Below are 22162 nucleotides of genomic sequence, written 5' to 3' on the forward strand. Positions count from 1 at the left end.
TGTGCTGAGACACAAAGAACCTGAGCCTCAATAAGTCCAGACACCAGGTGAGTGACTCTAATTAAAAAGACCGTGGGTTCAGGTCCCAATCTGAGTTACATGGTTTCCCTTCAGTGGGGAAAAGAGAGGCAGCAAACAAGAGAACAATCTCTTTTCAAGAGTGACTACATTAGCATCCTGGCACAGAACAAGGACCCTTGCCACTAAAAATAGAATAATTAAAATCCAATCTCCATCCTTTCACTGTTACATTCTTCTCAGGCTTGGTAAATAAACTCACCTTCCCCAACCTCTGTTTTAATAAATACTTAATAGCCTTAAGGAGGTCTGAACACATACATGTGGATCTCAGAGATATTGTGGGTTTGGTTCCACAATAAAGCAAATGTTGCAATAAATCGAGTCACGTGAATTTTTTTGGTTACCCGATACATATAAAAGTTGTGTTTACACCCTACTGTAGTCTATTAAGTGTGCAATAGCATTTGTCTAAAAAAAATACTAGGTACATACCTTAATTTAAAAATATTTTATTGTTAAAAAATGCTAAGCATCTTCTGAGCCTTCAGGAAATAGTAATCTTGTTGCTGGTGGAGGGTTTGAAATATTGCAAGAATGACCTGAAGGTGACACGGAGACGCAAAGTAAGCAAATGTTGTTGGAAAAATGGCGCTGAGAGACTTGCTCTGAACAGGGTTATCACCCACTTTCAACTTGTAAAAAACGCAGTATCAGCAAAGCGCAAGGAAACGAGGTCTGCCTGTACTCAGCAGAGGCTCCCCAGAGATATCCAACCTATAATTTAGAAAAGATATTTCAGTAGTTAGAAAGACAAGAAGATTGAAATGTGGTGGTTACAGGTGTATGTTTGTTTTTTTTCCTTTCCTCCAAGCTTTGTTAGAAGTATGAAGATTTACTTTCCAAAGAGAGAATTGTTTCATGGGATAATTTTCAGGGTTGTAACCTGAAAGGTAAATTTACTTAAGGAGCCTGATTTCAGCATAGTTATAACCTGCTAGAGAAGGCAATTCAGGTGTCCCAGTCACCAAATGCCACGCTGACCCAGATTCAGAGTGGAGGAAGCGCCTAAGTGTCACCAGGCAGTTTGAATGCTGATTGAACAGGGATTCTATTTTCATTTTTTTAAAATGCCATTTCTTTAAAAAAAAAAAAAAAAAGCCCCAGGGCATGCAAAAAGTAAAATATACCCATCATTAAAATATTTAAATTCACCAGCAGAAGTGATTAATAAAACATCCAAATGAAACAGTTTACAAAAAGTGGTCTCAACCTGTCTGGTCTAAAATAGAATACTCAACCCAGCCAGCTCATTTTCTCCAATCATCGCCCTCCAAAAGTTTCCTGCAATTCAACAGTAACATACGAAGCACCTATTCCAGAAAAGGCACTCTGCAGTTGGAAAGATGATCACATGTCATTCTCACTCTCAGTGTATTTATAATTAATAATCGAGATATTATATTCTGACCTGATTTATTCATCCCCAGAGTCTACGGGGTAAGATCATAAAGCAGGATTATCAGCTAAACACAGCCTTCAGGCAGAGTTTTGTTTAACCCACTCAGTTTTTCAAAAATATTTGAATTATTTATTTGCCAATATTTTTAAAACCAAGTAATTTCACACACACACACACACGATTGGGCTCATTTTATGCCCAGAACGACTAACGGCTACCTATTAGGTGAAGAGCTCAGGGGCTTGCCACAATTTTCATAGCTCCCATTATTTTATACTCAGAAACCTCCTTTATTTAGGATACTGGGCTGGTTCATGCACATAAGTTTGCAACCTGTGCTATGAAGATGCAGAGTTCAGTGGCAATACACAGAATGGACGGGCAGTTAGCGGGCAGCAGGAAATAGGGGCCATATGGGCAAAGGCATCATAGGCGTCAGATACTGACAGACAGGCAGGATTGTACAGGTGGAAACAGAGGAAAAGGGCATCCTAAAGGGATGAATCACATAGGTAACGTGACAGAGATAAGAAAGGGCAGAGACTGTCCAGTAGTCGGGTATGACTGTATGACCCATATATATGATGGGAAATAAAGAGGCTGGAATGGTAGACATCTGCCAGAGAGAAGAAGGCCTAGGCCACAGTTTGGTAATCTAAGTTTTAAAGTAGAGAAGCTATGAAATCAGAGCTGTGCTTTAGGATAACTTTCCTATTAAACTCTCATAACCTATAAGAATCCCTTGGGCTTCCCTGGTGGCACAGTGGTTGAGAGTCCCCCTGCCGATGCAGGGGACACGGGTTCGTGCCCCGGTCTGGGAAGATCCCACATGCCGCAGAGCGGCTGGGTCCGTGAGCCATGGCCGCTGAGCCTGCGCATCCGGAGCCTGTGCTCCGCAGCGGGAGAGGCCACAGCAGTGAGAGGCCTAAGTACCGCAAAAAAAAAAAAAAAAAAAAAAGAATCGCTTGAGTTACTGTGACAACTATCCCCAAACAGCAGACTCCTTGTCCTTAACTGTATTCTATGTCCCTTCTGAAGTATGAGCTCATCAATATCACATTCAACCGACAGTTTAGAACGGAAGAACTCACTTTCTTCCAGGGTTTGGATGGAATACAGATGTAGTGGGGAGGATATTGAACTTCCTGTCAAAAATCAGGGCTCTCATCAAAACTCCACCACTTACTCTGTGCTCTTGGGCAAGTGGTCAACATTCCATGACACTTCCTGTAAAATGTTGATAATAATAACCTTCTTCATAAGGCTGTTGTTAAAATTAAATGTAACACAGAGTATAGTATTTGAAAGCACAATGTAATGCAAATAAGTTATATTATTATTGTAGACACTGGGTTGTTCAGGTTCTAATCTTTTCCTTGTCTTTAACGTTCCCCAAGAAGACTGTCTTTCTCTTATGCTTTCTGTCCAAGCCTTGACCCCTTTATTTTATTAATATGGCCTTTGATGGGTCCTACTGAGTTGGTTCTCTTGATGATATCCCAGGGTTTGAACCAACCACTGGTCTCAGTTGATTTCCAGTAACTTAAGCCCATTGTTCTTCTTCCCAATGACCTACATATATATTCAAATTCATTCTTTATAAGCTCTTAGCATAATTTAAATTGCAAAGCTCTCCTGTTCTTGATTCTGGCTTTATCAACATAACTCTTATCATTGTTAATAATACTCCAATTTCTCTAACTTAGTTTCACACACCTAAGATAAAGTGCTGAATAAAAACTATTCCAATAAATAAATAAACAAAAACACCAAAGATCTGAAAAACAGTTTTTGGAAAAGAGGGTAAACAGAGAGATAAGGTGAATGTCAGGTTGCCAGAGCTGCCTTCGTCCGGAGGGAAGTTACTTATGCCACAAACTTTGTGCTTAAGTGAGTAGTGTTGGTCATGGGGGCCTAGAGATGTAGAGCTTGGGGGGCTTTGAGGAGATGCTCCTCACACACAGCTGGGGCCCCAGATTGTACCCTAACCAGTTAAGTGTGAAGTAGACCTAAACAGTTCCTCTCTTCCCCCAACCAATGTCAATCCAGAGAGGACTGCCTTGGGGGTGGGCCTGAAGGGGAGAGGAAAGTAAAAGGCAAAAGAAAAGGAAGACATCCCAATGGCTGCCCAGTGGCCCTTGGGAAGCATACGATGATGCTGGGAGTCATACACATGGGATGGAGATGCAGAGCTGCCCCAACCCTAAACCTGGTCCACAGAAGTTCAATCTGGAGGCTCCTCAGCACCTGGGAGGAACAAAACAAAGCCTCTCTCCTCCCACAAATAACTTTTCAAGAATAAGAAGTAGCAAGCGGTCACATATTATCATTCACACAGGAAAATAAGACCGCACAAGCATGAACAAAACCGCAACAGAAGAAACAGCTCTAACAACGATTCTGTGTATTTGAACTATCAGTCTAGTTGGGGGTGACATGTACAGACATAACTAAAATCCAAAGCAGAGGAACTTTCAAATTGAGAGAAGTACAGAATGTCACTTAGGATGGGAGAATGTTGCCTTCTGTGCAATGAGGCTTTGCATGAAAATCACAGCTCCGCCATCTGCGTTGTTCCAGGACAGAGGATGCTAAGAGGTCAAGTGACAATAGACCGATGATTGAGCCAGGCGGAGCCACGGGGAAGGGTTACACCCTGCTACTTGCTAGTGCTACTAATGCTTCCAAATCTTAGTTTTCTCTTCTATAAAAGGAACAATGACTATTTCAAGGGGGTTTTGAAAACCCCTTTGAGTTGGCTTCAAGTGACATAATTATACTGAAATATAAGTGCTTAATAATGCCACCTGCTTTTATTAGAATTTTTCACGCAAGAGTAAAGGCACATATCTTAGTGCTGTTATATAGGATGCTGTTTTAAAAAGTGGGGTGAAATAAATCTCCTTGCACCAACTATAAAATACTACCCAATTCCTGGAACCCCAAAAAGGACACACTCAAATGGCAACCAAGTTATGCAGAAACACCAAAGAACACACTTAAGCTTATAAATTCACATCCTAGAAATTATGAATAAAACAATATCCTGCTGGATCGCTCTATATCCAAAGACAATGCTTGCATTAAGAAAAATCAGAAACAATCTCAGAAAGACCAAAGTCTCTTGTAATTTTAAGTGGCCAGGAAATTACCAGAGCACTGAGAGAAGAGTAAACCAAACCGATCATCCCAGAGGCCTCTTTTGCACTGGAGACCAAGCCTTCATCCCCACTGTAGTAACCAATCAAGGGAGGACAGAGCCATGTGACTGCAGGGCTTCCTCTACCAGTGATGGCCGTCACGGTCTGCAGGAGGAGAAAGGGAGAGCAGCCGTCAAGATAACACAGCCTGAGTCATTTCTAGCTGGTGCCCTTAGAAATAGGCTTCAGTTGTCCAGAATAATTGCTTCCAATAAAGGCCAAACATGCAATTCTCAGGGATGTCCTTATGAGTTTATGCTGCTTGCACACCTGTCAGAACTGATGCCTCCTTCTATTTCCGTCTTTAGACCAAGCTAACAAGTCAGGTTATTTTTCAGGAAATCATTCCATGTGTTCCACTCAAAGCCCAGTTTGAAAGCTCAATGAGCCCCCACGGAGCAATGGTTTTAATTAAGCTGGGTTCACCTTTTTCTATCAACAAGGTAGGAATTCCGTCTCCTCCACCCCTCTCTCTCATCCATACCCACCCCTCCTTTTGTATTCCCTATCTTGGTAAAAAGCCACCACTATTTACCTGGTAGAGGTGGAACCTAAGAGTCATCCTCTAATATTCTCTGTTCTGAAACATCTACGAATTAACTGGTTACCTCTCCTGCCAACGCTATCTTCTCAAGATCTTGAATCTGTGACTATATCACCATTTGCATGGTCACTGCCCATTTGGACCCTCAGCACTTCACACCTGGGCTAAATACAAGTCTCCTCACCCCTTTAGAACCGCCTTCCCCAAAGACTGATTATTAGAAAACAGAGATTTGACCAATTCACCGTCTTCCTTAAAATCATTCACTGGATCCCATCACCTCCAAGAAAAGACACAAGATTTTTGGCAATTTACCCAAGACTTTTCACTGCACCACTTCTGCCCACATCGATCCTACAGGTGCTCTGGGTTGTATAGAAATATCTGCAGATCGGTCATGATGCCAGGATCTGTCACCCTCCAAGTCTGTGTGGTTCCTCTCCCTGGAAAGCTTTTCCTCCCTTGCCTTCTCCACCAATCCAGCTGGTTCACTTCTACTCATCCTTCATGACTCAAATTAACCATCAAATCATTCAGAGATCTTTTGCCACTTTCCCTCTACACTCCTGTAGAATTAGTGTGAAAGCTAGATGAGCCTCCAGGGACCTGTGGTTTCAGTTAGGCTGACTTCATGTTTCTGTTGTTCCTCAACCTCAGACTGTTGACATTTTGTGCCGGATAAGTCTTTGCCGTGGGGGCCGTCCTGTACATTGTAGAATATTTAGCACCATCTTTGGCCTCTACCCACTAGATACCAGTAGCACCCTCCCCCCAAGGTGTAACAAGCAAAAATATCTCCAGACATTGCCAAATATCCCTTGGGGGCAAAATCATTTCCATTGAGAACCACTGCTGTAGTATTATATAAACATCATTCCTCTGCTTTGTTGGAATTGAAGCTTATTTGACCATTCTTCCCACTGAAAACCTTCTTGTTGGCAGAAACTACCTTTTTATCATCTGTTGTAACCCCAGTGCCTTGACATTGTCCATCCCATAATAGGTGCTTGATAAATATCTGCAATGAATGAAAATAAATGAATAAGCAAATATTAAACGATCCTCAGATGGTACTGCCCTACATCCTCAGATATACCTCCAAGATATCCCAAGATAGAAAGCATGCAGTCATGGGCCAAAGAAACTGAGAATTCTGAGCTCTTGGAATCATAGACAGAATGAAAATGGATTTTAGGGGTCAATTAGCTCTATCACCAATTTCTTTGATTTGAGAGAACAGAAGCACAAACAGATTAAAGCGGCTCTGTGTCTGCCACATACAGTATATGCATAAGAAACTCATCTTGAGTGTCCCACTGACCTTAAGCTTCTTGCTTCTCTATTCATACAAACGGGATAACTTGTCATACAAACTTCATCTGGCCAATGTATACAAACAATCCTTTAGCAGGTCTCTTTGAATCCATCCTGACAGCGTAGCTGAGATTTCTTTCTGTGATAATTCTGAGATGTATTTGAAGCCTTGGGTAAAACTTTAGCTGCTTTGGAGCTGATCACTTTGCAGTGGTGACCATATAAACTGTTTATGGTATTCCCATTTCTCTTTTTTTTTTTTGCCTGTGTTGGGTCTTCATTGCTGTGTGTGGGCTTTCTCTAGTTGTGGCGAGCTGGGGCTACTCTTCGTTGCAGTGCATGGGCTTCTCATTGAGGTGGCTTCTTTTGTGTGGAGCACGGGCTCTAGGTGTGTGGGCTTCAGTAGTCGTGGCATGCAGGCTCAGTAGTTGTGGCTCATGGGCTCAGTAGTTGTGGCATATGGGCTCAGTAGTTGTGGCGCATGGGCTTAGTTGCTCCGCGGCATGTGGGATCTTACCAGACAAGGGATCGAACCCGTGTCTGCTGCACTGGCAGGTGGATCCTTAACCACTGTGCCACCAGGGAAGCCCCATATGGTATTCCCATTTCAAACCATCTGGTTCTGAGTTCTTCACCCCAACAGCACGTCCTAGTTTAAGCACACTACTCCAGGATCCTGAAGGTGAGAGGCAAGCATTGAATATGACGCTTCTCAAGACACGAATGCTCAGGCAGAAGAAAACAAACCAATCTAAACAAAGCCGTAAAATGCCCAGTAGACTGGAGATTTCCACCCTCACATCCATAGCAATGATAGTCTGCCTTGAGCAGTTCACTTATCACTACAAGCTGTGAGAACAGCTCAGTTTCTACCCTTCCAGTACCCAACACTGCAGACCAAAGCCAAACTGCAAGAGTAATATATTTTTAAACTTAAAATGGAGAAGTAGCACCGTTAGGCATTTTCAAAGCCATACAATTCATATTCTGGTAGCCGTGGGGATGAGGTAACCTTAGCATTCATAAAGTGCTGAGAACAGAGTTGCTTAACCCAGAGATCGGTCCACTGAACGGTGACCCCTTTTATTTCATCTCCTCTGGTATAAAAGCTTCCTCTCCTGTGTGCTACCGAAAAAGATAGAGATTTTCTTTCATTTTTGCTTACACAAGCTCCTTGAAATGGGAGGAGAGGGTTTTTGTTACCTAGAGTGCTTGAGTGAGATGTGGAAATATATTTCCTCTTCTTCCTTTGTGGGAGAGAGAGAAAAATAAAAGGTAGACAGTGATGGCTATAGAAACCCAAATGCTAAATCACCCCAAGCAACATGAAAGAACCTCAAAATAATGCTGAGTGAAAGAAGCCAGACCAAAAAGAGTACATAGTCTATGATTTCATATGTATGAAAATCTAGAAAATGCAAACCAATTTATAGTGACAGAAAACAGATGAGGGTGGAGAAAGGGCATGGAGACGTGAGAGAGGGGGATTACAAAGGGTCAAAGAAAACTTTTGAGGTTGATGCCTAAGTTCATTTTCTTGATTGTGGTGACGGTTTTATGAGGGTATGTATATGTAAAACTTCTCAAATTGTCCACTTTAAATATATACAGTTTATTATATGTCAACTGTACCTCCACAAAGCTGTTTAGAAGTTCCAATTGTTTGTTGTTAGTATATAGAAATGTAATAGATGTTTATATATGGACCCTGTACCCTGCAACTTTGCTAACCTCGGTCGTTCTGATAACGCTTGCTATTGTTACTATTATTGTTGCTGTTGTGATTAAAATCATAAACATTAAAAAAAAAAAAGAAGCCCAAGTGCTTTCTGGAAGGAGAAAACATAAAGAAACGTGGAACTAAAGGAGACTTCCAGACTCTACATGGTTTCGTGATGATGAACATATGAAGGCAGGATGAGAATACTTACAATCGCTGGGGTTGTGTCCAAGTCCTGCAATGAACTTCATGGCCCAGCTGAGGCAAAGCCATGTAAGTCAGAACTCTAGAAAGTGTCTGAGAAGAATTCACTAGTTGCCATTGCAATTACCAGTCAAGAGTAAAATTGATCTCGGAAATGTCCGTGGTGTCTGTATTTCTGAAACACCTCCTTTTTCAAACATTTGCGATCCTTCCAATACTAATCCTTGTGGTTCTAAAGCTGCCTCTAGTGGAAAGCAGAGCCCCACCTATGATGATTTAGTACATGATGCATTCTTATATTCTTGAATTTGAAAATCCTTGGAATCACCTGGCGTTAGAGCCAATCTTACCGTGGCAGGAAATTAACACTTTAATTAACATAACACCTTAGCAAGAGATAAAGTGAAACATGCCTATCCCCAGATAGGACGATAGATACAGAGTTCTATTAGGAGTTAGTTTTCCTTGTTTGGATTCGACATGCATGTATCATTATATCTTCAGTGCTTTTTTTGGTTTCTTGACTGACCTTCCCTGATGTGCAGTTATGCTTGCTCAAATGAGGACAAATACGTTGAGATGTGTACTTGGTGTGTGATAGATTATATAAGAGCCTTCAGTAGCATGGCTGATGTAAGCTCAGACTTTAGGTAATTACAAAGCTCAGGAAATTACATTTTATAATACCTGGGAGAAAGGAGTTACTAACCTAGTTCTAGGGTTTGAGATCTGAAGAGTAGTGATTATTTATTTGCATGCCTTTATGATTATTTATGTCCCAATATTGTATATATAGTTGTAATTATAATTTTCTTGTGATCTTCAGCAAGATTATTTCATTTTTTCCAAGGAGATCCTAAGCATTATTTCAGTAGATTAGAGTTCATATTACCAACATCTCTAAATGATATTGATGATATTATCTTATCATGGATACTCAACACCTGAACAATTTATTTGCACCTGAGGTAATGAGCTCCTCGCCTTTCAGAAACCTCTATTTTAGAACATGGCTATCTTTGCTTTAACATAGAATTTAAAATCTTAGCTATAGATGTAGACAGAAAGAGCAAAGTTTTAGATAGGGTAAGATTAGGAGCTCAGTCTAATATATTAAGTGCCTCCTTCTCCACCTTTGCTTTCTTATTCAGTGTCCAAGACAGCAAGCTCCAGAGCCAGGAAGTTGAAGTCTGAATCCCACTGTGTGACTTTGGACAATTTATTTAATTTCCCAGTATTTCATCTGAAAAATGGGGATAATAATAGTACCTATCATCTAGGGTTATTGAGAGCATTAAATGAGTTAATACATGTAAAGTACTCAAAACACTACCTGACATAAGCAGGTGTCTAATAATAAATATGATTAATGTCATAAAGGCTTTTTATAGTATCTGCATCCATTTATTCAATAAATATTTATTGAGCACATATTATATAACAGGCACTCTACTAAGCATAAAAATCATAAAGAAAAATGAGAGAGAAAGAGACTGAGACAGAGAAAATATTAAAAATGAACTCTGAACTCAGACTCTAATTACACGTTTGAATTCAAAAAGCATTTTGAATATGTGATACTTTCCTAAAAGGTATTTTCCATACATCAGTGGCCTTTAAAATACATTCTATTATTTATTCAACATAACCCCAGCATTTGAAACAAATAAGTAGGAGAGAATTTCACCAAAATGGCAACACGGAAGACTCTTGAGTTTCCCTTCTCCTGTAGGTGCACTAAATATATAGCTGCACATGGAGCAATTCCCCCTATGCGAAATCCAGAAACTAGCTGAGTGACCCCTACCCAATGTGAAAATACCCACATTAAAATGGTAGAAGGCTGAGACAGTGTTGCCATAAACCACACCCCTAGCACAGCGCCATGCAGTCAGAAAGGAACCCCAACTCTCAGCTTCTCCCTGAGGAGCAAAGAGTTTGGACCACACATCTAGCACCCCAAATTTAAGAGTGACGCTGAGGGATGGGCTCCCAAGTCACCTAGCTCTGCAAGCCAGCAAAGCTTGCATTCGTGAGTCCCACAGGACTATAGCAAACAAAACAGCAGTTTTTAAAACGGGCACGGAAGAATTCCCCACAGCTTACACCTGCCCAGAACAGAGAGAGCAAGCAACCTGGGAAGGGGTTTGACTGCATACTTTCCCAACTGCTACCTGAGGGTTCAGCTTCTAATGAGCCTCTAATCTAGGTTCTGACTGCCATCCTCCCTAAAGCCCAAAAAAGTCTGTTGGCATTTTTCTCACATTGTCCCCCCAGCTCAGTCCAACAATAAATCAAGTGAACAGCATCTCCCAGAAAGAGGTTTGTCCAAACAGCTAGTGCCCCAACTTATACAGCCGCTGCCCAAGTAATAGTCCCTCAAATCAACTATTTTTAATAGCCCACAGGGCTTGGCATTTATGGGTCGCAAAGGCCATATTAAGCAAATAAAACAAATAAACAAAAAGCAACTTTCAAATAGGTGTGTAAGTACTTCCTGCAGCTATCCTCCCCAGGTTCAACACAGACAGATCAAGGAAAAACACCCATCTCCCAGTTTCTTCCTGGAAGGGATTTGACTGCATGTTTTCCCAGCTGCAGCCTGAGGTTTCATCTAATAAGCCTACATGTGGAAATTGACTAGGGTCCTTCTGGGAGCTTGATAAAGTCGGTAGTCACATCCCCTGCTGTTTCTCCTTAGCTCCAACAGTAGAACTAAGCCTCTAGTTATTCCTGGAAGGAACTTGTCAACACATCTAGCACCCCAACCGTTACTGCTGCCACCCAAGGGACAGCTTCCCAAATCACCTAGCTCTGGGAACTGACAGGGCTTGGCAATCGTGAGTCCCCCGGGACCACACAAAACAAAGAAACAGTTCTATTTGGGTGCACAGGCACTTCTAATGACTGTTCAGTCTGGCTCAGCACAGAGTGAGTAAGCAAAAAAAAAAAAAAAAAAAAAAAAACAGTTCGTAGTTTGTTCCTAATAGGGGCTAGACTGAAAATCTAACGTTCTGACTTTCCCAGGTGCAGCCTGAAACCTGGGCCTCCAATGAGGGAGGTGATGGGGCAGGCAATTACTAGCCCTCTAGGAGCCGAAACAGCCCTGTGAGCATTTCCCGGCTTTTGGGGACACTGGTGGGTCTTGGCACACCCCTAACTACTGGGGGCCACTAAGAAGAAAGACGGCAGCTTGGACAATCACAAAGGTGCTTGCATCAGACTGGCTGAGGAGGTACATCTCCATATGAGACCAGTCTCTCAATACTGGGATAGATGACTGTTTTATCAAATGTGCAGAAACCAACATAGGAAATCAAGGAAAATGAAGGAAGAGAGGAATATGTCCCAAATAATAGAACAAGATAAATCTCTAAAATCAACCTTAATGAGATGGAGATAAGTGAATTACCCAACAGAGTTCAAAATAACAGTCACAAAAATGCTCACTGAGGTTAGGCAAGCAAGGCATGGAACAAAGTGAACATTTCAACAAAGAGATAGAAAATATTTTTAAAATAACCAACAGAAAGATTAAAGTTGAAGAATACAATAATTGAGCTAAAAAAAAATTCCATAGAGGGCTTCAACAGTTGACTATTTTACGTAGAAAAAAGGATCAGCAAACTTGGAGACAGAAAAGTGGAATTTATCCAATCAGAGGAACAAAAAGAAAAAAGAATGAAAAAGAGGGAAGGTAGTTTAAGGGACTTATGGGACACCACCAGAAGGACTAATATATGTGGTATAGGGATCCCAGAAGGAAAAGAGAGAGAGAAAGCAGCAGAATGGCTAGTCAAAGAAATAAGGGCAGAAAATTTCTCTAACCTGGGAAAACAAACAGACATCCAGGTCCAGGAAGCCAAAGATCAAATAAGATGACTCTATAAGGGCCCACACTGAGATACATTACAGTTAAATTGTCAAAAGTTAAAGACAATGAGAGAATATTAAAAGCAGCAAGAGAAAAATAACTTGTTAAGTATAAGGGAACCCCCATAAGACTAGCAACGGAATTTTCAGTAGAAACTTTGCAGTCCAGAAGTGAGTGGGATGTTATATTCAAGGGGCTGAAAGAAAACAACAACAACAACAAAAAACCTGACAAACAAAAATAACCTACCAGCAAATCTACGAGTCCTTCAGAATTGAAGGAGAACTAAAGAGTTTCCCAGATAAACAAAAGCAGAAAGAGTCATCACCACTAGCCTGGCACTATAAGAAATGTTAAAAGGAGTTCTTTAACCTGCAATGAAAGGCTGCTAATTAGTAACATGAAAACATAGGAAAGTATAAACCTCACTGGCAAAGGTAAATATATAGTTAAATTTAGAATTCTCTGATAATATCATAGTGGTTTGTAAATCACCTATAACTCCAGTATAAAGGCTAAAAGACAAAGTATTAAAAATAACTATAACTACAGTAATTTGTTCATAGGAAAACAATATAAAAGATGTAAATTATGACATCAAAAACATAAAATGGGGGGCGTAAAAATGTAGAGCTTTTGTATTGTTCAAAGTTAAGCTGTTATCAGCTTAAAATAGACTGTTATAACTATAAGATGATTTATGTAAGCCTCATGGTAACTAAAAAGCAAAAATGTATAGTAGATACATAAAAGCTAAAGAGAAATGAATCAAGTGTACCATCAGAGAAAATTATCAAACGACAAATGAAGAAAGCAAGAGAAGAAGAAAGGAACAAAGGAACTACGAAACAGCCAGAAAACAATTAACAAAATGACAATAGGAATAATCACTATCAGTCACTAATAATTACTTTAAATGTAAATGGACTCATTTCTCCAATCTCATATATAGAATGGCTGAATGGATAAAAAAGGAAGACCTAACTATATGCTGCGTATAAGAGATTCACTTCAGAAGTAAAGACACACATAGACTGAAAATGAAAGAACAGGAAAAGATATTCTGAGCAAAACGAAACAGAAAGAAAGCAGGGGGGGTTATACTGATATAAGACAAAATAGAATCTAAGCCAAAAACTGTAACAAGAGACAAAGAAGGTCATTATATAATAATAAAAGGGTCGATTCAATTATAATAATTATAAATATTTAGCAATTATAAATATTAACAATTTTAAGAGATTTAACAATTATAAATATTTATGTACCCAGCCTCAGAGTACCTAACTATGTGAAGAAAATGTTAACAGATCTGAAGGGAGAAAGAAACAGGAATATAATAATTGTAGGGGACTTCAATACCACACTTTCAACAATGGATAGATCATTCAGGCAAGAAATCAATAAGGAAACATTGGACTTAAACTATACATTAGACCAGACAGAACTAACAGACATATTTAGAACATTCCATCCAACAGCAGCAACATACACATTCTTCTCAAGCACACATGGAACATTCTCCAGGAGAGAACGTATGTTAGAACACCATATGATCCTGCAATCCCACTTCTGCAAATACATCTAAAGGAAACTAAGTCATTATCTCAAAGAGCTATATGTATTGCCATATTCATTGCACCATTATTAACAATAGCCAAGACATGGAAAACATCTAAGTGTCCATCAAAGGATGAATGAATGAAGACAATGTGGTATACAATGGAATAAAAAGAAGGAAAAAAGAAGGAAATCCTACCACTTGAGATAATATGGATGAACCTGGAGGCCATTATGCTAAGTGAAATAAGCCAGACAGGAAAGACAAATACTGTGTAGTATCACTTATATGTGGAATCTATTTTTTAGAGAGTCAAACTCATAGTAACACAGAGTAGTATGGTGGTTGTCAGGGACGGAGGGGTGGGGGACTTAGAGAGAAGTTGGTAAAAGAGTGCAAACTTTCAGTTATAAGATGAATAAGATCTGAGATGTAATGTATAACAAGGTGACTATAGTTCATAATACTTATTGTGTAATTTAAATTTGCTGAGAGTAGAAACTTGTGCTAGCTTCAAAAACAAAACAAAACAAACAAACAAAAAACACACACAGGTAAATATGGGAAGTATTGGATGTTCAACGTTGGATTCAATGTAGTGAATCCTTTCATAATGTACACATATATCAAACCATCATGCTGTACACTTTAAATATATTACAATTTTATTTCTCAATTATACTTTAATAAATATGAAAAAGAAAAACAAAAAAAGTAGGTAAATTCTCTTTCCAGACCCCTCACTAGGAAATTTTATTACTTTATGAATGATTTCTTCACATGAATTGTTACATAATAGTATTTTGATATCAATTTTCTCCTCTCCAACCTATTTCTAAACAGATTATCAATTCTCTTTCACAAAAATAATTTGCCTTTTGTCCATGAGATTCTTTTTTACTGATATATCAGGAGCGGCAAAACAAAAGGCTATATCCAAAACAAAAGTCATAAGAATTTCCCATCATTAGCTTTGCCTAATCTCTAATCATAGTTTATGAATCCTGGTTTTTCCTACCAAACTAGTACTGTCTACTTGGGACTAAGTTTCCAAACTCTGAGCTGTGCCTTCAGCTGACAATCAGATTCTTAAATCTGGGCCATGTGTTCAGTTGGTTAGAATGTGTTGGTGATAAAGTCAAAGGCCATTTCTTGCAGGAACCAGTTTCACCCAGAGAAATCCCTTTGCACAGTCACAGAAAGCATCCTCTCCCCAGCCACTGCTCTCATAAACGTTGGTCCCCGTTATCAAGGAGATCAGTGTCAGAGTGAAACACAGCTCCCAATAAAGAACAGAAAGCACAGGTCATATCTTCTTAGTCAACGGTGATTATAATAGTTATTAGTTACTATTAACTCACTTTGTGCTAGACACTGTGTTAAATGTTTTTCATGTTTTATCTACACAACCCTATGAGGTATTATTTCAACTTAGCCTTAAGAAAACCAAGACGAGTAATTTGCCAAGGTCAGAGTGAACGAACTGAAAGTTGACCCCATGTCTGACTTGAGCCTCCAGAGTCCATGTGATTTACCCACAGCACACTCTTTACAGTATTAGGGCCACAGGGTAATGGGAAACAAGGGAAATTAGGACTTTATCTTGGTTCTGCTCAGACTTTCTGTGTGGTCCCTTGAATGAAGCCTTGTCCATTCAGTTCTGGGTGTTGCAAATGGATCCTGCTACGGGAACACACAAGGATACCACTGCTTTCAGCATTCACACGGATTGCTGTTTCAGTCTTGATGTCTCTGATCCCATCTTCTCTAGCTCCACATTTAGGTCCTGAATATCCTCTTAGACTTCCTCTGCTCGAAGAACCAACTGGACGTGTTTCTCTTCCAGTCTGATACTTACCCTTTATCTCCACTTCCACCCAGTCCTGGTTTCCTGCACATCTTCAAAATTCAAAAAAAAGGACTTACAAAATTCAAAAAAAAGGACTTACATTTTAACCCACCCAAATCATCTTTTCTTTTTCATCCAAATTTTTTAAATAACTCCTATTGTTATACTTTAAGAGGATGTCTCCTGCCCTCAGTGAATGCTCCCCCGGACCATAAAATGGAATGAAAAATAATAAGGAGAAGGGAATCAATTTGGAGCAATTCTGGTTTTATATGATTGTATTTAATCAATTTTTTTCTACTCATTATTGCATATTCAATTCAAAGTTTCAACCAAAAGGGGGAAATTGCTAGAAGGGATTAATTTCCCCTTGTTCTGCTAATAGAACAATTTTCCACTTGTCATTTTTACTGTCTCAAGTGAGGTAGCATTTTTCAACCATAATAAAGTAGAAGTAGAAATTATTGGGGTATAGAGGAAATAACAGGTGCACAACATTCTCTGTCTCCACAGAGCTCCACCTTACACATTACTCTAAACTTCAAGTGCGTTCCAGAGTTTCATATCTGTAAAAGGTATCTGAGAGATCTAGAGTCCCCTTGGGAACTTCCTCTCAGTTGACTGAGACAGGATCTGTACCTTCTCCAAAACCTCTCTCAACATGAGGAGCAGAAAGGTAGTGACTTTAGAGACACTGACTCACCTCACACAGGGCAGAATGGCCACCATCAAAAAGCCTACAAAACAATAAATGCTGGAGAGGGTGTGGAGAAAAGGGAACCCTCTTGCACTGTTGGTGGGAATGTAAATTGATACAGCCACTCTGGAGAACAGTATGGAGGTTCCTTAAAAAACTAAAAATAGAGCTACCATGTGATCCAGCACTCCCACTCCTGGGCATATATCTGGAGAAAGCCGTGATTTGAAAAGATATGTGCACCCCAATGTTCACAGCAGCACTATTTATGATAGTCAAGATATGGAAGCAACCTAAATGTCCATCAAAGGAGGAATGGATAAAGAAGATGTGGTATATATATACAATGGAATATTACTCAGCCATAAAAAAGAATGAAATAATGCCATTTCCAGCAACATGGATGAACCTGGAGATTATCATACTAAGTGAAGTAAGTCAGAAAGAGAAAGACAAATATCATATGATATCACTTATATGCAGAATCTTAAAAAAAAAGGATATAAATGAACTTATTTACAAAACAGAAACAGACTCACAGACTTAGAGAACAAACTTATGGGTACCAGAGGGGAAGGGGGGGGAGGGATAGACTGGGAGTTTGGGATTGACAGGTACACACTGCTATATTTAAAATAGATAACCAACAAGGACCTACTGTATAGTACAGGGAACTCAGCTCAGTATTCTGTAATAACCTAAATGTAAAAGAATTTGAAAAAGAATAGATACTTGTATGTGTATAACTGAATCACTTTGTTGTACACCTGAAACTAACACCACATTGTTAATCAACTATACTGCAATATAAAATAAAAATTTACATGGGCTTGTCCAAATGACATAGTATCTCTGAACCTAAGTGTATGTCTTTATAACGAGAGTGGTGACAGTAACTATCTCAGGGCAGATATGGGAATGAAATGAGATAACGTTTATGGATGTACTTTGCAGGCAGTAAGGCAGAATGGTCCAGAATTTGGCCAATGGACTAGCTTTCTAAATCTGACTCCCAACTCATCCTTTATAAACTATGTATAGGACTTCCCTGATGGTCCAGCGGTTAACATTCTGTGCTTCTAATGCAGGGGCCACAGGTTCAATCCCTGGTCGGGGAAGTTCCTCATGCCGCATGTTATATACATATATATGTATATAAACTGTGCACATAACCTTAGGTGATTTGCTTGAACGCCCTAATCCACAGGTTCCTCCTTATCTGTTGAATGGGAATGAGAGTTGCATCTATCACATAGATAGTTGGGAAGATGATGTGACGCCATCAGGGCCCAGCTTAAGGTAAAATGTCCGTGAGTGTTACCTATTATTAATGCCAGCACAGAATCAGGAAATGATGGGTTAGCAAGATTTCTGCAGGTGCTTGAGCATCCTCAGTACATGTATTAAGTGGAAGGGGGAGAGAAAAAGGGAGAGGAAAGAGAAAATAAACATACCCTTGGATAGAGCAAAGAGGGGAAAATCCAAGAGTAAATTGCTCTTAATTGATGTGATCCTTTGGCCAAGGATCGAGAAAACACTTCTTATATCTAATGATGTTCACAGCACCGACTCTTGCCATTCTCCGCTCCCTGGCCTCGACCCTCTGTCTCTGAGCTCAGTGGATTTTATTCCTGTTTCATTCTTGAAAATAATCAACTGTGGAAATTTAGAGGAGTCTCTCTATGAGTTTTTAAGAGTGCATCAGGGTCATAAAAACAGAGTGGTTCTATCTATATGGAAATGTAGATTTCAAATATATCCATTCTAATAATCAAATTATAAGGGAAATGGTCCCCTAATAGGGAGCTAATAAAAGTTGATTCTTAAGGCTGCCTGGAGCTGTCAGCAATAAGGAACAGATTTATAATGTGAAGCTGTGCTGTATTCTTCTTCCTCCTGCGACCCCTGCCCCGTCCCATATTATATGAGCTATGCCAATAACTAGACGGCCCAAGCTTGGATTGGAAGGAAATAGATTCAGCAAAGTTCTCATTTGACCAAATCTTTCCCCACATCCATACACACACACACACACACACACACACACACACACACTGTCTCATACATTTTTTTTTTAATCATGTAAAGGTTTGCCTAAAGGTGCTAAATTTACTTCCCTGTTTGACTGGAATTTTTCCCTTCTGTACATTGCATGAATGTTCCCTGGGGTACTATTGATTAGCTATTGAGACTGTGCTTTGGATAACGAGGAGACTGTTAACAGGGGACAGGAAAGCAAATTTGGCATAACTAATTTTTATGGAATACATAGGAAGGGAGAGGTGGATTTTTTTTTTAACCTCTTAATTTTCTAGATGCCTTCCCTGAAAATGTGGCATTTTAGATGGAAACTAGCTTAAGGAGTTGTGCATTTGTTACTGCAGCAAAAGCAAGCACACAAGAGATAAAAATAGATCCCTTTCTCCAGGGTTATACTGAATTGTTTCCCAGATGAGGAAATACAATAACCAGCCACACTCCTCTGGCTGTGACCAAACATAGACTTTTCTCACTACTTTTCTGTCACGCTCATAGTAAGTCACAACAGCCTGGGTGGAAGCGCATAGCTGGGGCAGGCAAATGTAGACACCAGTGCAGCCTATCCACCCAGCTAATCTTCCCAAATGATTAGGAAAGGACTCTTCCACAAGGCCATGTGGATGAAACCTTGTCAGCCAGGGAAAAAGGCCTTTCCCACATCCACTTGTCACCAGGCTAAAACTCCTCATTGTAATCAAGAAGAGCATATCATAGGAGGAAATGCCCACAGGATCATCTCCAGACTGTGAATTACTACACGTGGTATAACAGTAACACCTTAATCAAAAATTCAAGCAATAATGCCCCAAGTTATTTTTACCAGAAGGTAGGGATAGCATAATGGCATAGCACAAAAACATTAAGACACTATTTCAATGTATTTAGGTGTCAAAGAGAACACAAGCATGTTGCTTGGGTTATTTTGAACATAAATGCTGTCCCAATAAATATTTTGGACTGGCACAGAGTTGTTGTTGTTTTTGATTTGTTTCTTTTGGGTTTTAATTTTGCAAATGAAGTAACTGACAAAGGATTAATCTCCAAAATTTATAAGCAACTCATGCAGCTCAATAACAAAAAAACAAACAACCCAATCCAAAAATGGGCAGAAAACCTAAATAGACATTTCTCCAAAGAAGATATTCAGATTGCCAACAGACACATGAAAGAATGCTCAACATCATTAATCATTAGAGAAATGGAGATCAAAACTACAATGAGATTATCATCTCACACCAGTCAGAATGGCCATCATCAAAAAATCTAGAAACAATAAATGCTGGAGAGGGTGTGGAGAAAAGGGAACACTCTTGCACTGCTGGTGGAAATGTGAATTGGTACAGCCACTATGGAGAACAGTATGAAGGTTCCTTAAAAAACTACAAATAGAACTACCATATGACTCAGCAATCCCACTACTGGGCATATACCCTGAGAAAACCATAATTCAAAAAGAGTCATGTACCAAAATGTTCATTGCAGCTCTATTTACAATAGCCCGGAGATGGAAACAACCTAAGTGTCCATCATTAGATGAATGGATAAAGAAGATGTGGCACATATATACCATGGAATATTACTCAGCCATAAAAAGAAACGAAATTGAGCTATTTGTAATGAGGTGGATAGACCTAGAGTCTGTCATACAGAGTGAAGTAAGTCAGAAAGAGAAAGACAAATACCGTATGCTAACACATATATATGGAATTTAAGAAAAAAAAATGTCATGAAGAACCTAGGGGTAAGACAGGAATAAAGACACAGACCTACTAGAGAACGGACTTGAGGATATGGGGAGGGGGAAGGGTAAGCTGTGACAAAGCGAGAGAGAGGCATGGACATATATACACTACCAAATGTAAGGTAGATAGCTAGTGGGAAGCAGCCACATAGCACAGGGAGATCAGCTCAGTGCTTTGTGACAGCCTAGAGGGGTGGGATAGGGAGGGTGGGAGGGAGGGAGACGCAAGAGGGAAGAGATATGGGAACATATGTATATGTATAACTGATTCACTTTGTTATAAAGCAGAAACTAACACACCATTGTAAAGCAATTATACTCCAATAAAATAAAAATAATAATAATAATAATTTTGAATTTAGGCTGGGCCCACGTTTTCCAAATCCCCTGTAGATTCAACCACTTCTTTTATCTTACACCTGGCTAGATCCACACATTTCTGTTACCTATCTCGTCCTTTAAGAACGGGAGTTCGAGACTCTGGGAGAGACAGGCCACAGTTAGGTAGCTTTTAGAGCACAGCTGACTCTCCATATTTGCAGATTCTGCATCTGTGGATTCAACCAACCGCAGATGGAAAAATATTCGGGAAAACAAATTCCAGAAAGTTCCAAAAGGCAGAACTTGAATTTGCTGCACCAGGCAACTACTTACATAGCATTTACGTTGTAGTTACAACGATTTATACAGCATTTACATTGTGTTAAGTATTGTAAGTAATCTAGAGATGATTTAAAGTAAATGGGAGGATGTGTGTAGGTTATGTGTAAATACTACACCATTTTACATAAGGGACTTGAGCGTCTGCAGATTTTGGTATCCGCGGGGGGCGCTAGAAGAACCAGTCGCCCACAAATACTGAGGGACGACCAGACAACCATACATTTAAGAGAAGCTCCGTCTTCTCTTAAAGCTTCCATTGAAAGCCATTGAAAGCCACTGGTAAAAGATTCAAGATTAGAGGTTGCTTTCAACAAGTACACGACTGTGTCGTCAAAGCTTGAAGCAAGAAATCATGAGACATCTACAGATGGGCATCTAGGCCTGCAAAACAGTAGGCACTCAGCACATGTGACTGTGGAGCCCTTGAAATGTGACTAGTCCGAATAAACATGTGTCATAGCACAAAATAAGCACACACCAGACTTTGAAGATTTAGTACCACAAAATGCAAAATATCTTATGAATAATCTTTACACTGATTACATGTTGAAATGAAAATATTTGGGGCATATTGGGTTAAATAGAATATATTATTAAAATGAATTTTACCTATTTATTTTATTTTTAATGTGGCTACCAGAAAATGTAAAGCTGCGTTTGCGGCTAACATCATGTATCTGTGGACAGCACTGGTCTAGAGGAAACCGTAACTACTCCCTTAGGTGCACAGACTTGTTAGTACTTTCTGGAATTTCCTTAGCGAAAAGGAACCAGAGACTGATATCCATGCCTAGCTTATAGCTTAAAATATATGTGTGTGTAGGAAGCCATATATATTAATCATTATACAGAATGGATTCAGGCTTTCTCAAAGAGTTTTTTTTTTAAACCCTCTGCAATTAGTATACATAGACCCTTCCACTGAATGGACTCTACTGGACTAATTAACTAGTAATAATTATAGAATCCTAACTAATGAAGCTCATTTAATCATTGTGGAGTACGTGCCGTCCTTATTTCTGTGCGTTCTCTGGATGCTGACATGGGAGCAGATCTCAGCTCTTGAAATAACCCCCATGACCACTCTGCAGAAGCAAATTTGACCATAAGGAAGAAGCACTGAGCTTCCAGCCTGATGATGGAGGTTGACATCTTAGCTTTACACTCTAACTGTACAGCCCAAGACACTTCAGCTGACTGCTCTGAGACTCAGTCTTTCAAATATCATAAAATTGGGGTGGTAATGTCTATTCCATCAAGGTTCTATGACAATGA

The sequence above is a fragment of the Delphinus delphis genome, chromosome 21, assembly GCF_949987515.2.
Source record: "Delphinus delphis chromosome 21, mDelDel1.2, whole genome shotgun sequence".
NCBI classification, from domain to species: Eukaryota; Metazoa; Chordata; class Mammalia; order Artiodactyla; family Delphinidae; genus Delphinus; species Delphinus delphis.